The sequence below is a fragment of the Neovison vison genome, chromosome X, assembly GCF_020171115.1.
Source record: "Neovison vison isolate M4711 chromosome X, ASM_NN_V1, whole genome shotgun sequence".
NCBI lineage: Eukaryota > Metazoa > Chordata > Mammalia > Carnivora > Mustelidae > Neogale > Neogale vison.
Window position 1 is genome coordinate 45,080,411 of NC_058105.1, and position 9,590 is coordinate 45,090,000.

A 9,590-nucleotide genomic window follows, 5' to 3' on the forward strand; every position below is an offset into this window, starting at 1 on the left:
ACCAGAGAATTAGGGAAAGAGACAGCTAAGTAGAGCTTTACTGAAGTTGAAACAAACATTGAACAATGACTTCAAAAACGATCTCTGAAAAGAAGTTCTAATGTCATACCACAAATCTGTGAAGCAATTTATGTGCCGGTGCATTTTCTAAAACAATAGAGCAATCGAACAGCTCTTAGTAGAGATTTAACAGTTACATGTGTTCAGGGAAAGAGTCAGTGAAGAGGACTGACAAAACCACTTTCATCCCACAGTGACTGTGGGCATACCCCACGTTGTACCCTCTCTGGAGCACTGTAAGAGTTTTCACATAACAGGGAAGAAATGGACATGACTAAAATAACCAGTCATGAAACAAACAAGCGAACAACAATATTAATAAGCCCAGAGGAAGAAGACCAGTTCTCGGAGTTGATAAAATGTATTATCTGAGAAAATTGTAAGACATGAAGAGAACCAGGGAAGTATGCCCATATATGAGGAACAAAGCAGGTCTGTGAAAGTGACCAGATGTTAAATTTAACAAAAACTTCAAAGTAGCCAGTATAAATAGATTTAAAGAATGAAAAAAAAACTGTGATTAAAGAAATAAAAGCAGGTATGATGACAAAGTTACATCAAGTAGAAAAAAGTCAAAGAGATAATATAAAAAGAAACAAGTGGAAGTTCTGAAAAGTACAGATTGAAATAAAAAAAGTCATGAGAGGAGCTCAACAGTAGATTTGAGCTAGCAGGAGAAAGAATTTTTTAAGTCTAAGATTCATAGATTTTATGTAATCTAAAGAAGAGAGTGAAAAAAGGAAAATGAACAGAGTCTTGGAGAAATAAGGAACACCATTAATCACACCAACTATACACATAATGGGGATACCAAAAGGAAACGGAAAGGGGTCAGAAAATAATTCAAATAAATAATATTTGAAAACTTCCCCAATTTAATGAAAAACACTCATCTACATATCCAGGAAGCTCAGTGGATTTCAAGTAGGACATATGAAAGAGACTGGCAAACAGACAAAACATAGTAAAAATGTCAAAAGCCAAAGACAAGCAGAAAAATTTTGAACACAGCAATAGAAAAATGACTCCTAACTTATAAGAGAACCTCAGTAAGAGTAAGCACTCATTTGTCATCAAAACAATGGATGCCAGAAGGAAGGAGGACCACATATTCAAACCGCTCAAAGATACAAACTGTTAACCAGCAATCCTGTATTCACCAAAAATATCTTTCAAAAATGAAGGCAAAATAAGGACATACTCAGACAAAAAAAAAAAAAAAAGAAAAGAAAGAATCTGTTGCTAGTGTACCCACCTTACAAAACACAAGAAAGTTCTCTAGTTCTGAAAGTGAATAACCCCAGACAATAATTTGAATCCATGAAAAACTAAGCACACATACAGGTAATTAAGTAATTTTAAAAGCATGTTTTTCCTTTTCCTTCTCTTAACTGATTTTGAAAAGCAACTGTTTAAAACAATACATTTGTAATTTCTTATTTTTGTCTATAACATATAGAGCAGAAATGTACCTGCCAATAAAAACACAAAGGAGGTGGATGGGGGCAAAGCTGTATTGGGCTAAGAATAGGAATGCCTGGGTATGCCCAGGAGACAAACTTTGGATTGACAAATAAATTAAAAGCAAAAGAATAAAAAATATATATATCATGAACACCCGAGGCACTGTGTGATAGATGCATGCCCTAACCTCACTGAAAAGTTGGGGGGGAAAAGAGCTGACCAAGTTGCTTTAGAAAACAGTGTTTTGGCTGTATGTTTTAAGGCTCAGGACAAAAAAAGCTGTACATAAATTCTGTGCTCTGGTTGGGAAAATTACAAGGATACATGATAATAATTCTGAAATTAACTATATACAAAGGTTAAATAAATAAGTAAATAAATCTTATATAAGGAGAACCATGTTTCTCACTGTCAGTGATAGAAGTTAAAAGTAAGTGGAGGGGGTGCCTGGGTGGTTCAGTTGGTTAAGCATCCGACTCTTGATTTTGGCTCAGGTGATGATCTCAGCGTCCTGAGACTGAATCCTGCATCGGGCTCCCCATTCAGTGGAGTGTCTGCTTGAGGGTCCCTCTCTTCCTTTCCCTCTGTCCCTCCATGACTCAACTTTCCACGCCCCACACTCTCCCTGTGTGTGTATGTGTGCATGCACACATGTGGGCATGTGTACTCTCCCTCTCTGAAATAAATACACAGGATCTTTTTTAAATTGTTATTTATTTTTAATTTTTTAATATTTTACTTTTTTATTATGTTATGTTAGTCATCATACAGTACATCATTAGTTTTTGATGTAGTGTTCCATGATTCATTGTTTGTGTATAATACCCAGTACATACATAAGATCTTTAAAAAAATAAGTGGAGAGATTGGAGAGCCTGGCTGGCTCAGTCAGAAGAGCAGGTGACTCTTGATATTGGAGTTGTGAGCTTGAGCCCCACTGGTTGTAGAGATTACTTAAATAAAAGTAATAAATGGGGAGAAAGCTAAATGGATATTTGTCATAATGGACTAGAGTTACATGTATAAGTATGAACTTATGTGGGAGGGAAAGAAGAGGGAGGGAGGGAGAGACAAGGAGAGAGATACAGACACAATAAATAAATGTAAGCATGTCTTTATACAAACCATGTTTAACATACATACATCTCCTTGCTCTATCAGCTGAGAAGTCCTAGAACAATGACACTCCAATCACAACAAAAATATCTTGCATTTAGATCTTAATAACTAAATATGATTATCCAATAAAAGTAACCAAGATTGCTTAGAGAAATGGCTGATTATTGGGTTGAAAAAAAGAAAATACAGGATGAATCTGGAACATCTTGTAGTACCAGAAAGCAAGGAAGCAGAAAAAGAATGAGGGTATGCCAAACTGAAAGAGTCCCTAAAGTCCAACGTTGGAATAATTTGGGCAAATAGCCAAATAATGATCATATTGAATTATAACCCCAAAGATTTAAAGACTCATTAGGGATGCCTTGGTGGCTCAGTAGGTTGTGTCTGCCTTTGGCTCAGGTCCTGATCTCAGGGTCCTGGGATTGAGTCCCACACTGGGCTCCTTGCTCTGCAGGGAGCCTGCTTCCCCCTCTGCCTCTGCCTGCTGTTCCCCCTGCTTGTGGTCTCTCACTTTCTGAAAAATAAATAAGTAAAACAAACAAACAAAAGATTCTCTCTCCCTCTTCCTCTACCCCTCACCCCCCTCTTAAACATGTTTTTAATAAAAAAAATTCATGAGTCATAGTGATAGAAACAAGTAGTTGTAGAAATAAGTAAATGGGGCAGGGGAGGACAAATCTTCCTTACAGAGTAGTTTGGAAGTATCAAATGTAGAAGAAAATGAGTAATTTAAAATTTTACTCTCAGAACATCTCTGTAATAATCACTACAGGCAAAATCCACAGAATATTTGCATAGCTTCAAATGATATACCCCCAAATATTTATTAATTATTATGGTTGTTTTCAAACACTTAACTACAAATTCTTTGATACTCTACCCTCCAGGATGTAGAACTTAATTCCCCTCTTTAATGTGAGCTAGACTTAGTAACTTGCCTCTAACACATACAGTACAGAAGGGAAAAACAATAACTTTACAAGTGGAGAAACTCAGCGGACATCCTCTTAACCAAGTGATCAAAATTAACATCATCAGTGATCAGTCATGTTGATATCATGCAAGCCTGATATTGTAATGAAAATAGCATTTCACCTCTGTGATATTCTTCCTCCAAACCAGTAACTCCAGTCTAATTATGAGAAAAATATCAGACAAACCCATATTGAGGAAAATTCTGAAAAATACCTCACTCTTTAAAAGTGCCAAGGTAATGAAAAATAAGGAAACACGGAGAAACTGTCACAGAGTAGAGAAGACTAAAAAAACTTGTTAACTAAGTGCAATTTTGTATCCTGGTTGAATCCTGGAACAGAAGAAAGACATTGGTAGGGAACCTGGAGAAATCTAAATAAAGTCCGTAATTTAGTTAATAGTATTGTATAAAAGTTAATCTCTTTGTTTTTATAAATGTAGCATAATTATTAGGTAAAACTGTGGATAGGGTATATGGAAATGCTTTGTACTGTCTTTAAAACTCTTTTTTAGAACTAAAATGATTTCAAAGCATAAAGTTTAAAAAATATACCGGGCTGAGTTTCAAGAACCCATAACAAAACTCTCTTCATGAACAAAAGTGACCGAACAGTTGAGGAAACAAACTGAAATGTCATTACATGAATTCATTATTCAGGGAGAAAGGGAGAATTTGACAGACTGCAGTTGACAGTAATTACTAGAAAAAAGAAAACCAGTCCACGTTATGCCAGAAAACTGTAACTACTTAATAAATTAGATGTGTGCATATATATTATATACATATAATATATATATGTATTTATTATGTGTATGTACATGAAGCAATATTCTTTAAATACTGATCTGCCACTTTCTTTACTCAAAAAATATAATGTTAATATCATTAAGTGTCACTCATATGCACATTGTTTCATTCATTTTTATATCTGCACAATTTCCACAGTATGGATAATTTCTTTAATTATTCCCATATCGGTGCAAATTTAAATTTTTCCACCAACTTAATGTTTCAACATTGGAATGGTGACAAAGTTGAACCAGATAAAGTTTTTGTGCTGATGGCATTTTCAGATAAGTGAGGGATACAAAGTAGAAAGCCAACAAAACAGGGTGAAAGTGTTAGGTTGGGAAAGTATGGGGTCTAAAGGATAATATAGAGCAGGCAAGCAAGACGGCATCAAAAGGCCAGCACAGACTTTCTTTTCATCATGAATTTAATTTTTAAAAGCACTCAGCCTACATACAGCAGGGACCTTCTCTCCCCAACTCAGCTTGTGACACAGAAAAAAGTTCCCTGGTCCAAGCTTTTACTGCAGCTGAAATGTGCCTCCCCTGAACCCAGAAGAGGTTCTACACAGATGCAGATTGCAAGGCTTAATTACACAAAGAAATCTAGAGAATCTAGCTGAGGTGGATTTTAAGCATGCTGTCACATATTAAAAGTCTAAGCAGTCCAGCTCAGGGATTCCAATTACTGTAGCCAACACAGATACCATGGGGACATTTGAAATGGTAGTGGTTATGACCCAGCATTTCAGGTTCACAACAATTCATAATAAGCCTTAAGCCCTGATAACTAGAAACTTTTTGCCACCATAATCTACAATGTGTGTAGCATTTATTTTTTTTAAAGATTTTATTTATTTATTTATTTGACAGACATAGCCAGAAAGGGAACCAAGCAGGGGGAGTGGGAGGGGGAGAAGCAGGCTTTCTGCTCAGCAGGGAGCCAGATGCAGGGCTGGATCCCAGGATCCTGGGATCATGACCTGAACGGAAGGCAGACACTTAACGACTGAGCCACCCAGGCGCCCCTTGCAATGTGTGTAGCATTTAGCTGTGAGTTCAGGAAGTGGTCAGAATCATCTGGAAGAGATGAAAAGTATCATAGAAGCTGTGCTTTGAGTTAGGTTCATTTGTTTGCACATGGCCAATTGGTATTCCGAATAGTTCATGAAACTTTGGAAACTTATGCATGCCAAATTTCCAAATATCAGGGAACATCATAGGGAGGGATGGTAGAAGAGTTTACTTTCTGAAACAGATACAGTTTAATTGGAAATCAGGGTTTCATGCTCTACTTATCAGAACAGGAGCTGACTACCCTCAGTGGAACAGAGACCTATTGTGTTGTGTTTACTTGTGCTCTGAAAGGGTACATCGTCTTAGATGGTGGCCACTTGAGTCTGCACTATGCAGGCAAACCTTTGGATCTGGAGCAGATCTTGCCATGCTAGGAACGATGTTTTCAACCCATATAGAATATGCTAGAGAAGTGAGGGAGAGGAATAGCTGTCTCAAGCTCTGCTATGGGATGAGCTTTGAAACAGCAATGAAGAAATATGCAAGAAGAGTTGCTGAATATAGAGCCTCAGAAAGAAACACCAGGGAAGTGACTTCCAAAGGGAACATAGAAAAAAATATTCTGGATATCACAGTCTTGTATAAGAGCGCCTGGCTGGTAAAATGCTTCCTCCTATCTTCTCCTCTCACACCACCTGAAGAACTTGGGGCTTTGGAGCTATCCCTAGGAAAACAGACATTCATTGGGTCAGAAGCTCAGGGTGTCTACTTTCTAGAATTCATGTCTTTATTATTAAAATTAATATGTATCTTTTCCATTTCTTTTTTAAAAAGAATTTTTACTTTAATATAATACTATTGTCTTAAAAATGTACTTATACTTAAAAGCTACTGTGATAAAATTAATTTCAAGGGTAGTTACATGTTCTGTTGATGCACTGAAATTGCTCAGGGACAGCAATGAAGGTAAAGGCCTGTATGATCTGGCTGTCGGGTGTGTACCAGTAAGGTGACTGATATCTCTCTTATGAGTATTTAGGAAAACAGGGTCAATATTCTCTATTGATAGCTCCATAAGAATGGTGTTCAAGTTGTTTTGACTACAGGTAAGCAGAATAAGCAGAGGTGGAACAATGAAACTTCTGTTCTAATTTTTGTCAGACAGAAAGAAGTTTCATCTGTGTCAATCTGCAAATAGCTTCTTCTGAAACTTGAAGACTTCTGGGAGATGGACCATTAAAAATTACAAGAGCCCTTCAAGCAGCATGTGAGCTGGAGCCTGACTCCCCACACCCCATTTTCAGCCCACCTCTGACCATCTGCCTGGTTAGATATGCCCTTCCCCTAAACTCACAGGAAAGGGCAAAGGTAAGGCAATCTTTTCCAAGGGCAATATGAGGGGTACCGACCGTTGTACAGCATAGATAGGGAAAGGGGGGATCATTTCCTGGTGGGGTGACTTTAGAGGCTGGGTGATGAAGTCTGGGCTCCTAAGAATGAACTGGATCAGGATCTAGGAGGAAGTGGAGGGCAATAGGGCAAGCGAAATAGGGCAAGAGAAAAAAAAAATGACCCATGAGGACAATGAGAGAAGAAGGAATACTTGGGGAACCATGAATGAGAGTTCCTTTTGATGTGGTAGAGTAGTGTGTGGCAAGGCAGGGAACATGTATCCTCAGGTTCAATTCAGATCAATGCTGAACGTCAGAATGAGTAAAGTAGGATTTACTTCTCTGATGGTGGGGTTGCCATCCAGGGCCTTAGAGTAGGAAAATAACAAGCTAAGAATAAAGAAGAGTAAAGTTTAATTTGGTAGTAAGGTGCAAGGTAAATTGGAAAGGGAGGCACTGAAGGCAGCAGATAGGTCAGAGAAGGAGTTTCCCAGACAGTCAGGAGTGAGGCAATAAGGTCCTAAACCTGTACACACAGGTTTATAGCAGCTCTTTTCATAATTACTCAAAACGAAGAACAACTTAGATGGCCTGTGGGTACATGGATAAATAAAGCAGAACATCCATATAAGAGAATACTACTCAGCCAAAGAAAAGGATGAGCTTTTGCTACAGGAAATGCTTAAATGACTTTCCCAGGCATTATGCTGAGTGGAAAAAGCCTGTCTCTGAATGTGATGTATTGTAGATTTCTTTTATGTAACATTCTGCAAAAGACAAAACTGCAGGAATTGGGAATATATCAGTGGTTGCCAGAGTTCAGAGAAGGGAGGTAAGATATGACTCCAAAGGGGTAGCATGAGGGAGTTTTTTTGGAGGGAGAGATTGAACTGCATCCTGATTGTGGTGGTGATTACACAAATCTGTACATTTGTTAAACTTCACAGAACTACACACACAGAAAAGGGTCAATTTTGTTGTATGCTGATAGTTTTTTTTAAGAATCAGAGCTGATAGTTTTTTTTAAGAATCAGAGTTTAAATGTAACATTCAGCAAAGAATGAATGGAAACATTTGGTGGTAGTTAATGATCATATCTTTACAATTTATTGGCTATATTTACATTAAAATTCTCTCTTGAATAACAAAATATATCCCTCAACTGTGGGATAAATTCTTCATGCTTAAATATAAATGATAAGACATTAAACAAGCAAAAGTATTTATTTTTTGAACCCTTCCTTTCCTATGGAAGGCTTTGTTGTTGGCTGCCGTATTCCACTGTGACCATCCTAGACAAAAGATCCCCTCAATTCCTCTTGATTCTCCAGCTGGCTGCACTGGCCAGGATGCCATTTTTGGCAACAACACACTTCCAAGTACCACTGGATAAGTACCACTGGGATATCAGTTTCTTCTTCTTTTTTTTTTTTTAGTTTTTTTTTTCATTTATTTATTTGACAGAGAAAGAGAGAGATCACAAGTAGGCAGAGAGGCAGGTAGAGAGAGGGGGAAGCAGGCTCACTGCTGAGCAGAGAGCCCGATGCGAGGCTCGATAACAGGACCCTGAGATCACGACCTGAGCCTAAGGCAGAGGCTTAACCCACTGAGCCACCGAGGTGCCCCCAGTTTCTTCTTTTAATTAATATTTTTTTCAGCAGTGATACTCTCTCTGCTTCTGATCATAGCAATTATGTATGTTGATAGTTCTTTTTTTAATGGAACAAAGTGAATGATACCAGACTATCTCCAGAGTGCCATGAATGAATAAAAATTTTACCTGCTAATAAGCCTCACACCAAATGGTGAGATATAGGGTACTCTCTCCTTTCTGAGGGCTTTGTGAGTGTATGAAAACTGTTTTCCAATTTATCTATTTGCATTTCACAATAAAGTTCACTCTGAGGAAAGCAAGTTTTTCTGGGGACTCATCTGATTAACAAGGCATCAGATCCTAGAGGACATAAAAGGTCGGTCTGAAGCATGTTTGAAACCCAAGTGGAAGCCATCCAGCAGTCATCCTTGAAAAGGCCAAACATCTAACATTTGATAACCTGAATTCAACCAGAGAGAAATAATAGTGGATTATTTATATAAAATTGCTAACAAGAGGAAGCAGGGCTTCTTTCCACAGATTAATCTGGGAGTCAGTTTTTTTTAAAGGTGCACTTTTAATAAGATTAAAAAAATTTTTTCTAACACATCAGTGTGTTGTGAGAACTGTCATTTCATTTGTAGCCATTAGGGAACTTTTCCAGTCTTAAAAACTGATAAAAACTATTTTGTCCTCCATAGCGTGTCAAATATGATGTGGCCTCTCTTTTTAAAACATCGTGATCATCTAATATCGTGATTAAAACATTGAAAAAATTCAAGAGAACTAGTAAAAAAAAAATCCCACACTCTTACTCCCACATTCTTCTCTAGGCGCCTCTACCCCCCCCATTTATCACCCACGCCCATTTTAATGCTGGATGGGACTCCTGGGGAAATGGTGGACTGTAGGTCTCAGGGAGAAGGGGAGGTGGGCAACTTCGAAGCAGAGAGAGAAAGAGATAATTCCCCAAAGAAGGAGAAATGGTCGATTAACCCCTAAAGGCCGATGCTCCCTGGCAATCCAAGAAAGGCGAAGAGCAACTGCAGGGAGAAGATACCAGTTCTATTGTCTCTGATTGGCAAATACGAAAATAGATTGACAGCATCAAGTGGAGGGAATGCAGGGGGCGGGCTGCAGTGTTAAATGGGAGGGGTCACGGAAGACTGGAGCTCATTGAT